We start from the raw sequence: 23,241 nt of genomic DNA on the forward strand, positions 1-23,241 counted from the left end.
TCTCAAATTACCCAAAGGCATAAATTGCAGAGAAACTAGAGTGTAAATTTCATGAAAATAAAATTTTGTCAAATTTTGTAGTCAGTCAACAAATACTTACAAAGGAGAAGAATAGTAGTGCTCCTGGAAAATGGGCATATTTTGGTAATTTCATGTTTCAAGAGCTTGAAAATTTGGAGACTTCCTTAAACATTCCCAAGAAAAAATCTTTGAGTGTGACTTGTGATGCACAGGGCAAGCTTTTGGCTCCACACAATCATTCCCTTTGTGTATTACTTAGTTTTCATAATTGTCAAGGCAACTTATACATTACTATAAAATTAATTTTGATTAATGTAGAAATACTGAGAAGTAAGGTTTTGTCTGAGGTTTTCTGCTTTCTTATTACTTCTACCAAACTATATAAAACTAAATAGGAGAAATGAAAACGAAAATAGGGACATATTTTCAATATCAAAATGAAAACAATTGAATATCTAGGAGACAAGATCTATTCTTCCTAAGATTTACCTAAATCATTGACAGTGGAAATTGATATTTAATCATCATTGGATTTATTTTTTTTTAAAGATTTCATTTATTTGACAGAGAGAGAGAGAGAGACACACACACAAGCAGGAGGACTGGCAGGCAGAGAGAGAAACAGGCTGCCCACTGAGCAGGGAGCCTGATATGGGGCTCCATCCCAGGACCCTGGGATCATGATCTGAGAGCCAAAGGCAGCCGCTCAACCAACTGAGCTACCCAGGCACACCCATCACTGGCTTTATTTTTTTTTTTTTAAGATTTTATTTTTTATTCATGAGACACGCACAGAGAGAGGCAGAGACATAGGCAAAGAGAGAGGCAGGCTCTCTGCAAGGATCCTGATGTGGGGCTTGATCCCAAGAACACAGGATCATGACCTGAGCCAAAGGCAGATGCTCAACCACTGAACCACCCAGGCACACACACACCCCCATCACTGGCTTTAAATATACATTTGATTCCATTTAAACAACAGGAAAATAAATATAATAGGACATGTCAATAGTTAAGGGATATACAATCATAAATATAATACTAAAACTGTCCCAGAATGCCTGAATTTATGGCCCAGAATTCAGTATAAGGGAGTTGACCACCAATTCCTTGGGGGGCTAACAACTAAAAGTATATAACAGTCATTACAGTATATAACAGTCATTACAGAACAGTTCCTCAGTTTTATTCTTCAACACAACATTGTAGCAGGGTGCAATATTTTTTTAAAAAGCATTTTAGCAGCATCCTAAAAATAAAGTGAATTCTATCATCTATCATGTTTTATGGTCACCTTGCAACTTGTTAAGGAAAAAATATTTTATAGGGAATATAGGTTTAAGAACCAAAATTATAAAAGTATCTGCACTTAATCACCAATTCTCTTTGTAACTAAAATTTCTACATAAAACAAAATTTAAGTTTAAAATTAGGGCACATACGACCCATTGCCTATTTTTTTATATATATTTGCTGATTTATGTTACAGATGAAACGACTAGGAAACTACTGTAATATCATCAAATAAAATACTGGATGGTTTCTTCTGCTCAGAGTTACATCAAAATCAAGTCATTTAGATGACTGCCTTATTACCAAATTGTTATCTGGTAATGCAAATGAATAATTCAAATTCTCCTGTTTTCTCTATACTTTATGTACTCTTAACAGTGATTTTTATGTTTCTAGTTATAAATTTGATATTATAAAAATCATGAGCTTGTTTCATGCTTTTAAATCTTTCATCTTTGTTTTAGAAATGATTTCCATGGTGTCCTGACAGAATTTGATTCATAATTTGATCACTAGGCATTTTCCAGTTCTCCCAGAGAACTCAAATGGTAGATTCTAATGAATCTAGGAAATTCATAATTGTTTTTATATTAGTCATTCCAGAACTGTGCCATGCAATATGGTAGCCATTAGCCACAGTGGCTATTTAAATTTAAATTAATTAAATTTAAATAAAATGGTTGTGGGTTGTGGTTAAATATGTAAAGGAGTAATCATGCTTCACTCTTTCTTTCATGCTACATACAACATCTACCAAACCCAGAAAAAATATATTGGATAACTATCTGAAGACTATAAAAGTAAATAGGTGCAGGCACATCAAGGAAGAACACCATAATTTGAAATATCACAGAATCAGTGGTGAATTTGCCATTCTTCTTCTCCAGTAGCCTGTGACTCGAATTCAGTGAAGCCTGAAACTCACAAGTAAGCACTATGGCACAGAAAGACTGAACTCCAGAAGAAGAACTCTAGACTGGCTAAGGAGTAGGAAAGACAACTGTTAATGCTCAAGGTGGGGAAAATTTTTTTTCTTTTTGCCATGTTCCAGCCCCCCAAAAATTCCACAGCAGAATTGCAGTATTTATGAGATCCTGCAAGAGCCCATATTCCTAAAGCAGGAAATCTTATTCCCTGCTTTGCAAACCTGCAGTTAAAAGAGGGTAGGACAAAATCATGTTGCTTTTTTTTCTTTCTCTCTGCCCTCCCTCTTACTAGGTCAGAATGTGAGCCCAATCACAAAAGTACATGACAGAGAGGGGTCCAGATAGAGGACCAAAAATGGGGCTCAGGGAATCAAAAAGCACTTGGGAAATGATGAAGAGGGAAGAGCTTAGGAAAGCAACTTCATAAAGTTGTTTATGAACTCCTGAGCTCACTCCTGACCTACACCTGTGTGACTCTGATTCTAATTAGCCCACCAAAGACTTTGAGAACTGAAGTTACTATATTCCACCGCTTAAGCCCCAGACTGACTACTGGGTGGCACACACCCAGAACATATCTGAAGAGCATTACAAAGGCTTTGAAAACTAAAATGACATTGAAACCATAGCCCACAGAAGATAGGTAGATATTTGTACCCTGAATCTAACTAAATCAACTGCCTGATAAGACAGAAAAAGCTACATTCTCCATAAATTTTACTAAGCCTCAGTCTCAAAATGTAATGTTCAAAATTTCCATAATATAATTCAAATAACTTGATATATGATAAACCAAGAAAATTTCAACTTACATTAAAAAAAATCAAGACATCAATGCCAAGATAACACAATTATTGGATTAATTGACAAAGACTAAAATCTTCAAACTAGCGATTGTGAACACTCTTGCAATAAATGTTAAAATAAAAATCTTGGCAAATAAACACAAGATACAGAGAAGATTGAACTGAAAAGCAAAATTATTGAGATAAAAATACATTGGATGGTTCAATAGCAGAAAGAAGATGACAGAGCAGAATCAGTGAACTTGAAGATGGCATAATAGAAATGACTGATCTGAGCAATAGAAAGAATAAACTAAAAAATGGACAGAGCCACAGGGACCAATGGGAAAGTAGCATAAAGTCTCATGCCATGTCATTAGAGTATCAGAGAGAGGAGAAAAAGTGTAATGATGAAAATATATTTGAAAAAATAATGGTTGAAATTTTTTGGAAATTTGGCTAAATAAATCTACAAATAGAAGAGCAAACACCAAGCAGGATAAATCCAAACACCCATGCCCATAGACAGCAATGATTCTACTGACTGTGTATTTTTCATAAGAAATCATAGAGGCCAGAAAGAACTGGTGCAATAATCTTACAGTACTTAATGACTATTTCTTTTAAGATTTTATTTATTTATTCATGAGAGACACAGAAAGAGAGCTCAAGACATAGGCAGAGGGAGAAGCAGGTTTTCTGCAGGGATCCTGGGGCAGGACTCCATCCCAAGAACCTGGAATCACACCCGGAGCCACCCAGCTGCCTCACTTAATGACTATCAACAATGAACTCTATCATTAGCAAAAACATTTTTCAGAAATGAAGGTGAAATAAAGACATTTTCAGATAAAGAAATACTAAGACAATTCTTAGCAGATCTTCTCTAAAAGAAATGCTAAAGGAAACTCTCAGACAGAATGAAAATGATACTAGAAGAAAACCTGAAACAACATGGGAAAAAAAGAATAGAAAACAAACAAACAAAAAAAACACAAAAATGTAAATATCTTGGTAAACATAATAGACCACTCTTGTCTTGAATTTTTTAAAAATATTCTTGACTATTGAAAACAAAATCATAACTGATTGATGGTGTTTACAATGTATATATATATATACATATATTGTACATACATTGTATATATATATATATATATATATATATATATATATATATATGACAATTATAGCATAAAGGGAGAGGGCAAGGGGACCTAAAAGGTGGTAAGATTGTTACATCCCAATTGAAGTGGCAAAACATCTGCTAAATTATAATGTGAAAAGTTAATTAGGTATTTTGGAATCCCTAGAGTCACTATTAAAAAAAAAAGTAATGCAAAATGATGGAGCATAAAGTCACAATAGATCAATTAAAACAGAATACAAAAAGTATTCAAAGAATGCAAAGAAGTCCAGAAAGGGGGAAAGAAGAAACAAAACAAAATGGGAACAAGGAAAAGCAACCAACAAACTAATAGAGTTATATCCAAAAGTATCAATAAATGCATTAAATATAAATGGTCTAAACATACCAGCTAAAAGACATAGATTGTCAGTATTAAAAAAATGACTCAACTCTAGGTTTTCTACAGTAAACTCACTTCAAATATAATGACATAATTATGCTGCAACACTAATAAACAGAAAGCTGAAGTGACTATGTTAATATCAAACTAAACTTCAGAGAAAAGAAAATTTTCAGGAATAAAGAAGGATATTATCTACTGATACAGGAATTAATTCACAAGAAGGCATAAACATTCTAGATGTTTACTGATCTTACACTAGAGTTTGGAAATACATGATGCAAAAACTGAAGGAACTAAAAGGAGATATACATAAATCTATGACTATCGTTAGATATTTTGGTGCTCCTCTCTTAGTAACCACATAACTACAAGACAGAAACAAGATAAAGATATAAAATAACTGAACAATGCCAGTTGTAATAGACATTAATTGAAAATTCAACCCCAAAACATAATCTTTTCCAGGGTACTTAGAACTTCCACCAAGATGTGGCCTGAAACACAAAGCAAATCACAGGATATTCTAAAAAATTGAAGGTATAGAAAGTATATCTTCAGACCACATTGTAATTATACTGAAAATTGGTAACAGAAAGATAACTGGAAAAGTTGGAAATTAAGCAGCACTTCTAAATAATCCATGGGTCAATAAAAGAATTCTCAAGAAAATTTTAAAATATTTTATACTGAATGAAAATGAAAAAATTGCATAATAAAAGTTGTGGGATGCATCAAATATCTCTTACAGGGTTATTTACAGTATTACATGCTATAAGAGAAAAGGATAAAAGTCTCAAGTCAACCTAAGTTTCAACCTTAAAAGTTAAAAAAGGAAAAGAAAAATATAACCAAATTTAAAAGTAAATAATTAAGATAAGAGCAGAGATCAATGAAATTGAAAACAGTAAAGGAATACAGAAAATTAATGAAGCAACAAGCTGGTCCTCTGAAATTCAGGTCAGTAAGATTGATAAAACTTTAGCAAGAAGAATTTAAAAAGAGAACACAATACCAACATAAGAAATGAAATAAAAATGAAAGGAATACGACAACTATACACCAAATGTGATTTCCTCTTCCATTTGTTTAATTTAATTAACTCCAGCTAATTTTTATTTTATTTTTTACATTTTTATTTAAATTCCACTTAGTTAACATACAGTGTACTACTAGTTTCAGCTGTACAATACTGTGACTGAACACTTGCATAAAACACCCACTGCTCATCAAAACAAGTGTACTCCTTAATCCTCATCACCTATGTAACCCATTTCCCCATCCACCTCTATCCTCATAACCATTAGTTTGTTCTCTGTAATGAGGAGTCTATTTATTGCTTTTCTTCTCTCTCTCTCTCTCTTATTTTCCCATTTGCTCGTTTGTTTTGTTTCTTATATTCCACGAGTAAAACCATATGTATTTTTCCTTTTTTTTTTAAAGATTTTATTTCTTTATTCATGACAGACAGAGAGAGAGAGCCAGAGACACAGGCAGAGGGAGAAACAGGCTCCATGCAGGGAGTCTGAGGTGGGACTCAATCCAGGATCTCCAGGATCACACCCTGGACTGAAGGTGGCGCTAAACTACTGGGCCACCAGGGCTGCCCTGTATTTTTCTTTTCTGACTTCTTTCACTTAGTATAATACTCTCTAGCTCCATCAATATCATTGCAAATGGCAAGATTTTGTTCCTTTTATGGCTGAGTAATATTCCTGTGTGGTGTGTGTGTGTGTGTGTGTGTGTGTGTGTGTGTGTGTCACATCTTCTTTGTCCATTCATCAGTCAATGGACACTTGGGCTGTTCACATAATTTGGCTATTGTAGATAATGCTGCTATAGACATCGGGGTGCATGTATCCTTTTGAATTAGTATTTTTGTATTCTTTGAGCAAGTATATTGTATTGCAATTGCTGGACCATAGGGTACTTTTATTTTTAACTTTTTGAGGAACCTACAGACTGTTTTCCACACTGGCTTCCCCAGCCTGCATTCCTAGCAACTGTGTAAGATGGTTTATCTTTTTCCACACCCTTACTAACATCTGTTGTTTCTTGTATTGTTGGTTTTAATCATTCTGACAGCTGTGAGGTGATATCTCATTGTAGTTTTGATTTGTATGTCCCTGATGATCAATGACATTGAGCAACTTTTTATGGATATGATTCTTTGGAAAAATGTTTATTCATGTCTTCTATCCATTTTTAAATTGGATTATTTGGTTTTTGAAGGCTGAGCTTCATAAGTTGTTTATAGATTTTGGATACTAACCCTTTATCAGATATGTCATTTCCAAATACCTTCCCCCATTCAGTAGGTTATTGCTTAGTTTTGTTGATTGTTTCTTTTGCTGTGCAGAAGCTTTTCATTTTGATGAAGTCCCAATAGTTTATTTTTGCTTTTGTTTCTCTTGCCTCGGGAGACATAATTAGAAACAAGTTGCTACAGCCAGTATCAAAGAGATTACTGCCTATGTTTAGTTTAGTATTTTGATGGTTTCTGGCCTCACACATAGGCCTTTCATCCATTTTAAATTTATTTTTGTGTATGGTGTAATGAAATGGTCCAGTTTCATTCTTTTGCATGTTGCCACCAAGTTTTTCCAAAAGAATTTGTTGATGAGACTTTTTTCCATTGAATATACTTCCCTGCTTTGTCAAAGATTAGTTGACCATATAACTGTGGGTTCATTTCTGAGTTTTCTATTCTGTTCCATTAATTTATGTGTCTATTTTTGTGCCAGCACCACACTGTCTTGATCACTACAGCTTCATAATATAACTTGAAGTCAAGAATTGTTATGCTTCTAGCTTTGCTTTTCTTTTTCAATGTTACTTTAGCTGTTCAGGGTCTTTTCTGTTTCCATACAAATTTTAGGATTGTTTGTTCTAGCTGTGGAAAATGCTGGTGGTATTTTGATCAGAATTGCATTTCATGCATAGATTGCTTTGGATAGTATAGAGATTTTAACAATATTTGTTCTTCCAATCCATGACTATGGAATGTCTTTTCATTTCTTTGTGTTATCTCCAATATCTGACATAAGTGTTTTACAGTTTTTGGAGTAGGAGTACAGGTCTTTCACTTCTTTGGTTAAGGTAATTCCTAGATATCTTATTGTTTTTGGTGCAACTGTAAATTGATTGATTCTTTAATTTCTCTTTCTAATGATTCATTTCTGGTGTACAGAAATGCAACAGATTTCTATGTGTTGACTATGTTTCCTGCACCTTTACTAAATTTATCAGTGGTAGCAATTTTTTGGTGGAGTCTTTCAAATTTGCTATATAGAGTATGAAGTCATCTGCAAATAGTGAAAGTTTTACTTCTCCCTTACTCATCTGGATGCCTTTCACTTCTTTTTGTTGTCTGAACACCAGATTGATTTTTAGTTTTTTCCACAGACCTATGTTCCTCATTCAAGGAAAGGGATAAAGATGCAAATGTTAGGAAGATTGATTGCTATGATGTATGGTTGTACATGTTAAATAGAATTTACCTATATCAACAATTTTAATGTCAGAAACTTTTCCCAGGATATTGACTGAAATTTTAAATCAAACATTAGCCAAAATTCACCTATTCAACTGGAACAACTCATTTTGGCTATTTCAGACCTTCACAAAGAAATGAAGAAAGTTATATAGTTATGTATAATTTAAAGATTATGAAAGATTTTTCTTTCTCTACAATGCCTCTCATTCCATGATTTACCAAAAACTACTGAAATGATTTATTTGGGTTAAAATATTTTATCCATAATTCTCCAATTAAAATATAAACATTTTGCTAAGGAATTCACATAGCCCTACCACTTTTGCAAAAAAGCAAAGAAAGAAGAGGACTCTGAGAAAACAAAACACAGAAAAAATCATTTGAGTCTGACAACGTAAAGTACCACAGTGAGATGCCCTAAGAATCTAACATGAGCATGAGGCTTTCCAATATATGATTTGAAAGGCCATCAGAGTAGTAGATCAAAGTACATTAAGAACAAGTAAATCTGCTTCACAATATTACTGGAGCTTGTTTTGCTAATAGGTCTATGCTGACCATTTTGCCATGTGGAAAAAAATAGTCAACATGATCCTCATGTACAATTTGAAGTTTATGAACAATCTATATATGACTGACATAGACTATCTCAGATTCCAGTTTTGTATCTGTGATACTGTGACTTACAATAAAAAATATATATTTGATCTTCATTCCCATTTCTAGCACAGAACTCCTAAAATCCTTAGAATTTCCTAAGTGATTAGAGCAATAAAGGTATCTTTGGTTGTGTTAACAAGGTGACTTTTGGAAAGCACCTAAGGATGGGAATTAGCTGGAAGACAGGATGGAACCAGTCCCACTGCCTGAACTTCAGGGAGAGGAGAGGACTGGAAATTGAGTTCAATCACCAGTTGCCTATAATTTAACTAATCATGCCTATGTAATGAGAGCTCAATAAAAACCCAAAAGAACAGAGTTTGGAAAACTTCTAGGTTGGTGAACACATGGAGATTTGAGGGGAGTGGCACATGTGGAAGAGCATGGAAGCTCCAGGACATTTCCCCACCCTTACCTATGCATCTCTTCCATCTGGCTATTCCTGAGTTATAATAAACTTTTATAATAAACTGATAATCTAGTAAAAAAAAATTTATTTCACTGAGTTTTGTGAGCCACTCTCACAATCAAGCCCAACAAGGAGGTTGTGGGAACATCTAGTTTATAGACAGTTGGTCAGAAGTACAGGTAAAAAGGAAGTTGACTCATCACATACAATGGAAATCCCTTAAGATTAACAGCAGATTTCTCAGGAGAAATCTTTAAGGTTGAGAGAGTAATAGATTTATAATTCTGATGATATATTTCATTCAACATGCTAAAAGAAAAAAATGGTCAAGAACATTATACTTGGCAAAACTGTCCTTCATTAATGAAGGAGAAATAAAAACATTTTGAGACAAACAGAAGCTGAGGGAGTTCATCACTAGTAGAACTGCCTCAAAGAAATATTAAAGGCAATTCTTCAAGTAGAAATGAACAGATCTTAATTAATAAGAAAACATTTAAGAGTATAAAACTCAACAGAAAAAGTAAATATGTACTCAAATTCAAAATACTCCAATATTGTGATGGAGTTCTATAAATCACTTTTAACTCGTGCTTAACAGTTAAGTCAAAAGTATTAAAAACAATGGCTATAATAATTTGTCAACAAGCAATATAAAAAACATAAATTGTGACATAAATAACAAACTGTGGAGGGCAATAAAATGTTGAAGTTTTGTATATGATTGAAGTTGATTTCTTAAAAAGCTTAGAATAAACTTATACCTATAAATTTTTATGTAAGCCTTGTAACCACAAAGAAAGGGCATCACAATGATACACAAAAGATAAAGTGAAAGGAAAGAAAGCATACCACTACAAAAAATCATCATCACAAAGAAAGAAGCAAAGATGAAAAGAACAAGGTACTATAAAACTGAAAAAAATTAACAAATGGAATAGTTAAGTCCTTACCTTTCAATAATTACTTTAATGGATGCAATTCTCTGATCAAAGACAAAGAAAGACTGAATAGATTTAAAACTTTTAAAAATTCTATAATATTAAAAAGATTCTATAATATGCTGCCTACAAGACACTTTAATCTCTAGGGACACATAGGCTGAAAAAAAGAGATGGCAAAAGATACTCCATGTAAATGGTAATAAAAAGAAGAGGTGGCTATAATTATATCAGAAAAAATAGACTTCAGTCAAAAACTGTCACAAGAGAAAAACTAGATCATTACATCATAATAAAGTATCACTTCATTCAGAGGATCTAACAATGCCCCCAACATTGGAACACCTAAATATATAAAGCAAATATTAACAGAGCAGAGCAGAGAAATGGATTCATCAATGGACAGATCATAGAGACACAAAAATAATACACTGCAGACATAAATAACACAATAGACCAAAGAGATCTAAGAGATATATGTAGAACATTTCATCCAACAGCATCAGAATACACATCTTCTCATTGCCCATGGAACATTCTCCAAGATAGATCATATATATGTTAAGCCACAAAGTAAGTCTTAATAAAGTTAATAAAATCAAAATAATATCAAGAATCATTTCCAAGGGATTCCTGGGTGGTGCAGCGGTTTAGCGCCTGCCTTTGGCCCAGGGTGCGATCCTGGAGACCCGGGATCAAGTCCCATGTTGGGCTCCCGGTGCATGGAGCCTGCTTCTCCCTCTGCCTGTGTCTCTGCCTCTGTGTGTGTGTGTGTGACTATCATAAAAAAAAAAAAAAAAAATCATTTCCAACCATGATGATATGAAAGTAGAAGTTGATTACAAGAATACTAGAAAATTCACAAACATGGAGACTAAACAATGAGAAGTCAAAAATATTTTAAGGGATCCCTGGGTGGCGCAGCGGTTTGGCGCCTGCCTTTGGCCCAGGGCGCAATCCTGGAGACCCGGGATCGAATCCCACGTCGGGCTCCCGGTGCATGGAGCCTGCTTCTCCCTCTGCCTGTGTCTCTGCCTCATTCTCTCTCCATCTCTCTCTGTGAGTATCACAAATAAATAAAAAAAATTAAAAAAAAATATTTTAAGACAAATGAAAATGGAAAAGCAATACACCTAAATTCATGAAATAAAACAAAAGCAGTTCTAAAGGGGAAGTTCACAGCAATAAACATCTACATTAAAAAACAAGAAAAATCTCAATAAATTGCCTAACTGTATAACTCAAAGAACTAGGAAAAAAACTAAGCTCACAATTATGTAAAGAAAGGAAATAATAAAGAGCAGAGTGGAAATAATAGAGACCAAAAAAGACAATTAGAAAGATCAATGAAACTAAGAACTCATTATCTGAAGATAGACAAATCTTTATCTAGACTCACTAAGAATAAAGAGGACTCAAATAAATAAATTACAAATGAAAAATTAGAAATTTCAACTGATATCACAAAAATAAAAAGAATCAGAAGAGACTACTATGACTAACTTAATGCCAACCAATTGGGTGACCTATTTTTAAAAAGAATTAATTCGTAGAAGCATACAATCTATCAAGACTGACTACTAAAGAAATAGAAAATCTGAACAGACCAATAATCAGTAAGGACATTTAATCAGTAACCAAAAACCTCCTAAGGAACAAAAATGCAGGACTACACAACTTTACTAGTCAATTTTACCAAATATTCAATGAAGAATTCACACCAATCCTTCTCAAATTCCTCCCCCGCAAAAATAAATAAATAACAGGAGCGAATACTTCCAAACTCATTTTACTAAGCCAACATGACCCTGATACCAACACTAAAAAAAAAAAAAAAAACACTACAAGAAAACTAAAAGTTAGTAATACTGATGGAGGTAGATGTAGAATCCTTAACATAGTATTAGCAAAATTAATTCAACATTAAATTTAATATACATTAATTACATTTAATATACATTAAAATGATATATATCATAATCAAGCAGAATTTGTTCCAAGGATGCAAGGATGATTTAACATCAGCAGATCAATGTGATAAACCACATTAACAAAACGAAGGATAAAAATCATATATTTCAATAGATGCAAAAAGAGCAAGTGATAAAATTCTATATCCATTTATGATAAAAGCTTTCAACAAAATGAATATCGAGGAAACTTCCCTCAAAAGTTTATATATGACAAGCCCACAGCTAACATCAATCAAAATCACCGTTTCATCAAAATGGTAAAAAGCTAAAGGCTTTCCTCTAAGATCAAGATCAAGACAAGGATACTCCCTCTCACCACTTTTATTCAACAGAGTATTGGACATCCTAGCCACAGCAATTAGGTAAGAAAAATAAATTAAAGTCATCCAAATTGGAAAGGAAGAAGTAAAACTGTCACCATTTGCAAATGACATAATGTCATATTCAGAAAACCCTAAATACTCCTTCTAAAAAAAGTATTAGAATTAATAAACTAATTCAATAAAATTGCAGAATACAAAATCAATAGATAAAAATCTGTCACTTTTCTATACACTAACAATGAGTTATCACAAAGAGAAATTATGAACAGTCATATTTGCAATTTCATTAAAAACAATAAAATACTTAGGAATAAAATTAATAAAGAATGTAAAATTTCTATGCACTGAAAACTATAAGATATTGAAGAAAAGACAAATAAATGGAAAAATATCCCATGCTCATGGATTGGAAGAATTAACATTGTTTATACTTCCCAAAACAATCTCTAGATTCCAAGCAATTCCCACCAAAATGTCAATAACACTTTTCACAAAAATAGAACAACAATCCTAAAATTTTTACAGAAACACAAAAGAACCTTCACAGCCAAAATAATCTTGAGAAAGAACACTGGAGGCATCACACTTTTTTATTTCAAGCTATATTACAAAGATATAGTAACCCAAACCATATGCTATTGGTGTAAAAACAGACAATACATCAATAGAACAAAATAGACCAGAATAAACCCATGAATATATGGTCAATTTATTCACAACAAAGGAACCAAGAATATACAATGGGGAAAGAATAGTCTCTTCAATAAATGGTGTTGGGAAAACTGTACAGTGACATGCAAAAGAATGGAGTAGGACTCATCCTACACTATACATAAAAATCAATTCAAAATAGATTTAAGTCAAATGTAAGTTCTGAAACTCTAAGACTCTTAAAAGAAAACAAAAATGGGACTACATCAAACTATAAAGCTTCTGCATAGCAAAGGAAACAATCAACAAAATTCAAATAAAACCTATGGAATTGGAGAAAATATTTGCAAATCGTGTATCTGATAAGAACTGAGTAGACATTATTCCAAAGAAGACATACAAATAACCAACATGTACATGAAAAGATACTCAACATCACTAATCACCAGGAAAATTCAAATCAAAACCACAGTAAGATATCACCTCATATCTACTAGAAAGGCTATCATCAAAAAGACAAAAAATAAGTGCTGGGGAGAATGTGGAGAGAAGGGAACCCTTTTGCACTGCTGTGGGAATGTAAATTGTAGCCACTACAGACAACAATATGGGGATTGCTCAAAAAAATGAAAAATAGAGTTACTATATGACCCAGGTTCCCATCTCTGAGTATATATCCAATGGAAATAAAACTCGGTATCAAATCAATGTGTGCACTCCCATATTTATTTAGCATTATTCACAAAAACCAAGATATGGAAACAACCTAAGTGTCCATCAAAGGATAAATGTATAAAAAATATGCGGTTTATATATACAATGGAATATTATGAAGTCGAGGAAAAAAATCCTATCATTTACAATAAAATGGACTGACCTTGAAGGCATTATGTAAGTGAAAAAAATTAGACAGATAAAGAATCTGTGGAATTAAAAATGTTAACCTCATAGAAACACGGAGCAGAAAAGTGGTGCCAGGGGCTGGGGACTGGTGGAAATGAGGAGACTGGTAAGAGTATACACACTTTCAGCTATAGATGGTAAGGTCTGAGGATTTAATGTAAAATATGGTTACTATAGTTGATAGCACTCTATTATACAGATGAAATAAGAGAGTAGAACTTAAATGTTCTTACCAAAAAAAAAACAAAAAAAGGTAAGTATGTGAGGTGTTGAGTTAATTAACTAGATTGGGGATGGGGGAAGGATTCCTTTCTTAATATATGTCAAACTGCCATGATGTACATTTTAAATATCTTACAATTTTATATGTCAATTAACCTCAATAAAGATGAAAAAAAGAAAATTTAAAACATAAAAGACTCCAGAACTGGATAATAGTTTAGCTCTAAAAGCACAATTGCTGATTTTTTAATTCTGGTATACACTTTGAGATTTTATTGATCTATTCATTAGAGACACAAAGAGAGATGCAGAGACATAGGCAGAGGGAGAAGCAGGCCCCTCGCAGGGAAGCCCATGCAGGGCTCAATCCCAGACCCCAGGATCACACCCTGAGCCAAAGCAGACACTCAACCACTAAGCCACCTAGGCATCCCCTGGGATATACTTCAAATATACTTATGAATTTTTTTTAATTATTATTTTCTGAAAAAGTAAACAATATTTTTACCTGATTATTTTTAAAAAGAATAGAATATCATCTATAGTTGCATCTATTACAATGGTTTTAAACTTTTAGAAGTCAAAAATTTGATTTTTAAAATTTTTTTAAAGAATTTTATTTATTTATTCATGAGAGACACACACACAGAGAGAGGCAGAGACACAGGCAGAGGGAGAGGGAGAAGCAGGCTCCATGCAGGGAGCCTGACGTGGTACTCGATCCCGGCTCTCCAGGATCACACCCCGGGCTTCAGGTGGTGCTACACCGCTGCGCCACCGAGGTTGCCTGATTTTTAAAATTTTATTTAATTTTAACATTTTGATAAAATTTTATTTTAAAAGTAACAACTGCATAATATATAAATCTCATCAAGCCTAGACACTACCCACCAATTTACAATTGGGTTACAGTATATAGGAAATATAAGGACAGAGGAATTAGAAGTTAAATGACAATACCAGATGGCAGTCATTCAAGTCCAGGCTATAGGATGTTGTATAGAACAAATAATTCAGTTTCTCCAACAATTTAATAGCAAAATAATGGGGAAAGGTGATTATTACAAAATAAAGAGACTTGATATATTTATCAGACAAGTGGTGAACTATGTTTAAATTCTAATTTAAGCAACTGGACTATAAAATTGAATAGTCTGCCTTACTATAGAAGTTATACAGATGGTAAATAAGTATTTGCAAAGATGCTCCACTTCGTCATCAGGAAAATGCAAATTAAAATAGCAGTGAAATAACCACTGCACAGCTTTTAGAATGGCCAAAATCTGGAACATGACAACGTGAAGTACTGACAAAGTTGTGGAGCCACAGGAAGTCTCATATGTCAGTGGTGGGAATGGGAAATGGCACAGTGACTTTGGAAGACAGTTTGGCAGTTTCTTACAAAACTAAATATACTCTTATCATATGATCCAGCAACTGTACTCCTTGGTACGTACCCCATGGAGTTGAAAACTTAAGTCCATACTAATACCTGCACACAGATTAGTTTATAGCACCTTGTTTTCATAATTGCCAAAACCTGCAAGCAGCCAGATGTCCTTCAGTAGGTGAATGGATAAAACTGTGGAATATCCAGACAATGGAAAATCATTCAGCACTAAAAAGAAATGAGCTATTGAGCCATGAAAACACATTGAGGTGCAATATATGCCTATTACTAAGTGAAAGAAGCTAATCTGGAAAGGCTATATACTTGTATGATGCCAACTATATAACATTCTGGAAAAGGGAAAACTATGGAAGAGTAAAAGGACAGTGGTTGCCAGAGTCATGTGGGAGACAGAGGGAGATAAATGAATAAGCAGAAGGCAGAAAATTTTTATGGCAGTGAAAATACTCTGTATGATACCATTGTGATGTATACATATCATCATATATTTGTCAAAACCCACAGAATGTATATAACACCAAGAGAGAACCCTAATGTAAACTATGGACTCTTGGTCATTATGATATGTCAATGTAGGTCCACCAACTATAACTAACAGTAATTCTGGTAGGGATGTTGATAAAGCAGACATAGGAGACATATGGGAAATCTCTGTACAACTTTACTTGTGCACTTTAATCTTAACTAAAAAAAATGGTCTTTATAATGATTTTTGAAATTATTTCACTCAAAAAAAAAAAAAAAGCCAAATAGTCCAACTACAAAATGGTACAAATGAAACAAAGAGATCAGAATATTGGCTAGAATTAGGTGAGTTTAAGGAATCAGTGTCCATTTTGCTATGTATGTAAGGTCATGTAAGAAAAAAAACTAACAGTTGAAGATGCATACTTGTTTCTGTGGAAGAAATGATTATGCCAGAGATTTCCTTTAAAATACTCCAAGGAACCAAAATAGTGAGAGATAGGTGAAATAAGAGTGGCAATGTCAGCCTGAAGCACTTGTAAATCTGTGACATTAATAATCTGTGTACAAAAGTATATATAATTATAAAAAAGAAGTTAAACTTTAAAAAAGAAAGAAGAGTGGCAACATGATCATAACAGTACGTGGAAACTTATTATATTCTGCTTCATGTTTGTTCAAATTTTCCATAATAAAAAATGTTCTTTAAAATATATCACTTCTAGGAAAATTAATATATTCAAAAAGAAGTCATATTTTGCACAAAATTTTAGGAGGTTCACATAAATTGGCAAGCTGATTCCAGATTGAGAAGCCTTGATATAGTGGGAGAAAGAAACATTAGAGTATAATTTCAGGGAAAATGCCGTTAGTAAGAAAGAAACTGCGTTGGACCTTGACAAGCGTCAGCTCTTCACAACCACCAACACCAGGACCTAGGTATCCACAAAAATTGAGAAATGGGAAAGCAAAGAGAATTATCCAGGGACTTTTGCAGACTTGACTTGGAGACTGGCAAAAAGTTTAAAGGGATGAATGACAGTAGATACTACGGAAGTCTGAAAACTTTAAAATTAAGAAGAAAATGACAGCAAGTGAAATGGCAAGGCTGAAAGAGGAAATCACAGTCAACAAACCATACTTCTCCAAAAGGCATAGCAATGAGGACCTCCCAGCTCAAGCACATTCCAGTTATAATATTAGAATTACTAGAATGGTGTTTCTAAATAGTCCTAAGAGGTGTGTGTGTGTGTGTGTGTGTGTGTGTGTATCTATTTTGAAATTCTAAAGCATTGTAAAACATCTTATTATGAATTATATTATAAAGGGAAGTGTCACTGCAAAATCAAGGTATACTATGTATTTTAACATATTGTCTAATATTTATCTTTGTGGAATTTTCACCTACCTTGAGGTTCTCTGACTCTTGAACATAGAAATAGACAGGAGGCCAAGGATGATATGGATAGTGTTTATTGTAAGCTCCTGCCCCGGCATGAAGCAAGAGAGGTAACATGCTGCTCCCTACAGAAAGTTTTTGAAAGCTGAGGCAAGAAAGGAGGGATATCTGAGCGTGTAGGGGTGGAGAAATACTAGAAGTTGGGCACACATGTGCAGTTGACAGAACATGTTTCTTTACACACTGTTTCATTTGCATATTAAGTCTCCACCTGGGACATGATTTTTAGCATTATAATGACGAGGAAGTGGTGAAAGGTCAGGGATGGGGTCCATGGTTGTTCTGATTGGTCTGGTCTGGTCTTTGCAGGAACAACCACTTATAATTTGGGCCCTGGATTCTGTTTCATGCTTGTTGTGGCTTTTGACTTCTTGATTATATGCAGCACCTGCAAGGTATGCTAGAGAAACGGGTTATCTGAAGAGGCCCAACGTTTTCTGCATGTTCCTGTTCTGTAAAAGGAACGCTTTAGAGAAGAGGCCTAGAAATGGGCAAATATTTAAAGAGCTTCCATTTTGAAACAGATTGAAATTGTAAGGAGATTAGAGCCTAGGGGCAACTTTATCCCAAGATATGCTTCTCTAGGCAGGCATCTCAGAATCCCTATCTCAATATGATTTATTTGATGTCACTTCATAGCTGTGCAGAAGAACTCTGAAGATCAGTGTTGTAATGTTTACTTGCATGAACAGCCCAGGTGGACTACAACTCCCACCTAGAACAGGAAGTGCATGTAACTCATTCCCAGTTATATCCCAAGCTCTTAGAATAGCACCTGGGTGCAGGCACTTAGTAAATATTTGTTGAATTAAAAAAATAAATGAGGTTCCATTTCCCAGAATGTTTGACTGGGTAGTACAAACTGACCCTTCAACTAAAAACAACTAGAAAATGTAAATGTTTCAAAAATAATCTGCTTAGAGATACTGGATAGCAACAAGAGTGTGAAGAATTACAGGACAATGATCCCTGGAAGGCACGCTTAGGAGGTTAAGCAAGAAAGAAGAGCAAGGAAGTGATTGACAGGGTATTAGTTACATTTAGTGAAGAAGGAAGAGTTAGTGATTTGAAAGATATATGAGGAAGACTTTCAGGAAACAGTAATGTCCTTTATTTTTAAACTTGGTTGTGTCCTCTGTGATTAACTATTATGCTGTATATATTTTTATTATGTATTTATTTGCACATCTCTTATATTTCACAACAAAAATGATGTGTTTTTTTTTAAAGATTTATTTGAGAGAGAGTGCACAGTGGGGAGGGGCAGAGGGTGAAAGAGTCTCAAGCAGAATCCATGCTGAGCATAGAGCCCCACATAGGGACTCAGTCTCATGACCCTGAGATCACAGTCTGAGCCAAAACCAAGTCAGATGCTTAACTGACTGTACCATGCAGACACCCTAAAGAAAGGTTTAAAAAAAAATACTCTTAACCTATAAACAAATGAGTCCTGATGGTGTTAATCATTTGAAGTTAGTCATACTTCAGAAAGTACATAGGAATTGGAGTAAGAGACAGCATTTCATTTCTGTAAATGTCTTATTTTTCCTGTACCAGAAAATAAAATTAATGGACTCCAAATGGGCAGTTCTGGCCAATGTGAACCATCGTAATAAGGCATTGTGAGAAGGGAATATGAGGACACAAAGGTACCTGGTACTGCCTACATAAGGCCCATTTTTCTTTTTGCCTCATGCCTAAAAAACTGAAAGAGAAAATATATTTGTCTTAGACAAAGGCAAAAAACCCCAAACTTTCCAGACTAATCATTAGAGCTTCCCACACATACTCAGAATAGCCCTGGCTATAGTGATAGTGCTCAGAAAAGCAAAAGTTCCCAAGTTAATGCAACAGAGAGTTACTTTTCTGCCCACATTCCAATCAAAGAAGTAAGGTAAAGACAAGCACATGTGCAGAGAACTGTATGTTTCTAATAAGCAAATCATGACTATGGAGAATGCCTAAAAATCCATTAGCTACTCTTAAAGCTGATCTTTGGAGAGACTTCATTACCTCTGTTTTGACTGCATTAAGAAAGAGGCTTGGGAAAGCCTATTAGCTTTACAAAATAATCTTTTGACAATCAGCCCTTGTACTGGACTGTGTAAAATCTGACAAAACTCTGATTTTTCATTTTGATCCCTTTTTGGTTTTGTTCATAAGTGAGTTGCCATTTCAAAGCTGGTAAAGTCATCAGCAGCCTATTGCAGCCTTTCTTCTCATCACTGTAGGGCATTTTTCACTTAAACTAACTTTTCTTCCTTGAATTTAGACTCCATTTGAGACTGAAAGGCACACACTGCCCCCATCAGGTCAAATTACCCTGCAAAATTAGATTATTCAAAAGAAAAACTTGAGTGTAGCAAGTATGCACAAAAAAGCAGATATATTACAAACCTCTGGATCCCATATAAGGTTATTTCTATTTAGTGAATCTCAGCTCTAAAGAAATTTATTTTAAATTAATCACTCTTTAAATAGATCATTATTTAAGCTAACACTTTAATTCTAACACTATGAACCTGGTTGTCTTATACCCTTACTTCCAACCAAGAAAAGCAACTTGAGAAAAAACACTCTCCATTCCTACAGAATTAATTCTGTAATTATTAATTCTGTAATTATTAATAAAATAAAGTTAATGCAAAACCATTAATAGGTTCCATAATAGGATCTATTCTATTACATGATGTTAATGTTCCTCTGCAATTTTTAAACAAGAGCTATGTGCTTTATTACTTTACTTCCTTAAAACTGTCTTTGGGAAAATCTAGATTTTATTAATAAGCCACTGCAAGTGAAGTAAACATTGATATGGTGCTAATGGTAAAATTTACTCATTAGGAATATTTTAAGACCCGTTTGGAGAGAAAGCTAAGGATATTAAATGCTTTTTACTATATTTTAGTATTTGAAATGCCTATTTATGTATGGCAACATGTCAGCCACAGTGGAATTCATCCTTGATGTGAGCTAAGCTGGCCATGCCCTGTATGGTGTTATTTTAAAGAGGTATTGTACAAATAACAATAATAATAAATAAATAAACCCCCAGCTGTATGCCTACACATCAGAAATTTACATATCAATTAATTTTTAGAATATGTCTTTTTTTAGTTTTATTTTTGTTTTGTTTTGATTATATGTATATTTTTTATGGGAGTTCGATTTGCCAACATATAACACCCAGTGCTCATCCCATCAAGTCCCTCCCTCAGTGCCCATCACCCAGTCACCCCATCCCTCCACCGACCTCCCCTTCCCTTTGTTCGTTTCCCAGAGTTAGGAATCTCTCATGTTTTGTCACCCTCTATGATTTTTCCCAAACATTTTCTCTCCTTTCTCCTTTATTCCCTTTCACTATTTTTTTTAAAGATTTATTTATTTATTTATGATAGACATAGAGAGAGAGAGAGAGAAACAGAGAGAGAGAGAGAGAGGCAGAGACACAGGAAGAGGGAAGAGCAGGCTCCATGCCAGGAGCCCGACGCTGGACTCAATCCCGTGACTCCAGGATTGCGCCCTGGGCCAAAGGCAGGCACTAAACCGCTGAGCCACCCAGGGATCCCCCCTTTCACTATTTTTTATATCTCTCATATGAGTGAAACCATATAACGATTGTCCTTCTCCGACTGACTTACTTCACTTAGCATAACACCCTCTAGTTCCATCCATGTTGAAGCAAATGGTGAGTATTCATCGTTTCTAATGGCTGAGTAATATTCCATTATATATATATATATATATCCTTTATCCACTCATCTCTTGATGGACACCAAGGCTCCTCTCACAGTTTAGCTATTGTGGACATTGCTGCTATAAATATTGGGGTGCAGGTGTCTCAGTCTTTCACTTCATCTATATCTTTGGGGTAAATCCCCAGCAGTGCAATTGCTGGGTCATAGGGTAGCTCTATTTTTTTTTTTTTAAACTCTTATTTTTTTTTTTAATTTTTATTTATTTATGATAGTCACAGAGAGAGAGAGAGAGAGAGGCAGAGACACAGGCAGAGGGAGAAGCAGGCTCCATGCACCGGGAGCCCGACATGGGACTCGATCCCTGGTCTCCAGGATCACGCCCTGGGCCAAAGGCAGGCGCCAAACCGCTGCGCCACCCAGGGATCCCGGGTAGCTCTATTTTTAACTCTTTGAGGAACCTCCACACAGTTGTCCAGAGTGGCTGCACCAGTTCACATTCCCACCAACAGTGAAAGAGGGTTCCCCTTTCTCCACATCCTCTCCAACATTTGTTGTTTCCTGTCTTGTTAATCTTCCCCATTCTCATTGGTGTGAGGTGGTATCTCATTGTGGTTTTGATTTGTATTTCCCTGATGGCAAGTGATGTGGAGCATTTTCTCATGTGCTTCTTGGCCATGTCTACGTTTTCCTCTGTGAGATTTCTGTTCATGTCTTTTACCCATTTCATGATTGGATTGTTTGTTTCTTTGCTGTTGAGTTTAATAAGTTCTTTATAGATCTTGGATACTAGCCCTTTATCTGAGGGGTCATTTGCAAATATCTTCTCCCATTCTCCCATTCTTTGTTGACTGTTTCTTTCGCTGTGCAGAAGCTTTTTATCTTGATGAAGTCCCAATAGTTCATTTTTGCTTTTCTTTCCCTTGCCTTCATAGATGTATCTTGCAAGAAGTTACTGTGGCTGAGTTCAAAAAGGGTGTTGCCTGTGTTCTCCTCTAGGGTTTTAATGGATTCTTGTCCCACATTTAGATCTTTCATCCATTTTGAGTTTATCTTTGTGTATGGTGTAAGAGAATGGTCTAGTTTCATTCTTCTGCATGTGGATGTCCAATTTTCCCAGCACCATTTATTGAAGAGACTGTCTTTTTTCCAGTGGATAGTCTTTCCTGCTTTGTCGAATATTAGTTGACCATAGAGTTGAGGGCCCATTTCTGGGTTCTCTATTCTGTTCCATTGATCTATGTGTCGGTTTTTGTGCCAGTACCACACTGTCTTGATGACCACAGCTTTGTAGTACAACCTGAAATCTGGCATTGTGATGCCCCCAGCTATGGTTTTCTTTTTTAAAATTCCCCTGGCTATTCGGGATCTTTTCTGATTCCACACAAATCTTAAAATAATTTGTTCTAACTCTCTGAAGAAAGTCCATGGTATTTTGATAGGGATTGCATTGAATGTGTAAATTGCCCTGGGTAACTTTGACATTTTCACAATATTAATTGTGCCAATCCATGAGCATGTAATATTTTTCCATCTCTTTGTGTCTTCCTCAATTTCTTTCAGAAGTGCTCTGTAGTTTTCAGAGTGTAGATCCTTTATCTCTTTAGTTAGGTTTATTCCTAGGTATCTTATGCTTTTGGGTGCAAATGTAAATGGGATTGACTCCTTAATTTCTCTTTCTTCAGTCTCATTGTTGGTGTATAGAAATGCCACTGACTTCTGGGCATTGATTTTGTATCCTGCCATACGGCCAAATTGCTGTGAGTTCTAGCAACCTTGGGGTGGAGTCTTTTGGGTTTTCTATGTACAGTATCATGTCGTCTCTGAATAAGGAGTATTTGACTTTTTCTTTGCCAATTTGAATATCTTTTATTTCTTTTTGTTGTCTGTATCTTGCAAGAAGTCTGATTCCTAAGGCTAGGACTTCTAATACTATGTTGAATAACAGTGGTGAGAGTGGACATCCCTGTCATGTTCCTGATCTTAGGAGAAAGGCACTCAGTTTTTCCTCTTTGAGAATGATATTTGCTGTGGGCTTTTCAAAAATGGCTTTTAAGATATTGAGGAATGTTCCCTCTA

General features: G+C 34.7%; 1 long non-coding RNA gene across 4 annotated transcripts in view; it reads left to right on the forward strand.

The window, feature by feature from the left end:
* The window catches only part of LOC102152662, a 65,176-nt gene that overhangs the window by 36,221 nt on the left and 5,714 nt on the right, over positions 1-23,241 (forward strand). For 3 of the 4 annotated variants that reach the window (XR_005362597.1, XR_005362598.1, XR_005362596.1), the window contains 2 exons: positions 1,511-1,631; positions 2,202-2,329. This is a non-coding gene — a long non-coding RNA (uncharacterized LOC102152662). The remainder of the gene's footprint in view (positions 1-1,510; positions 1,632-2,201; positions 2,330-23,241) is intronic. The other variant, XR_005362599.1, reaches the window with a different exon arrangement.

This window comes from Canis lupus, chromosome 7, assembly GCF_011100685.1.
Source record: "Canis lupus familiaris isolate Mischka breed German Shepherd chromosome 7, alternate assembly UU_Cfam_GSD_1.0, whole genome shotgun sequence".
In the NCBI taxonomy this organism is placed as follows: Eukaryota; Metazoa; Chordata; class Mammalia; order Carnivora; family Canidae; genus Canis; species Canis lupus.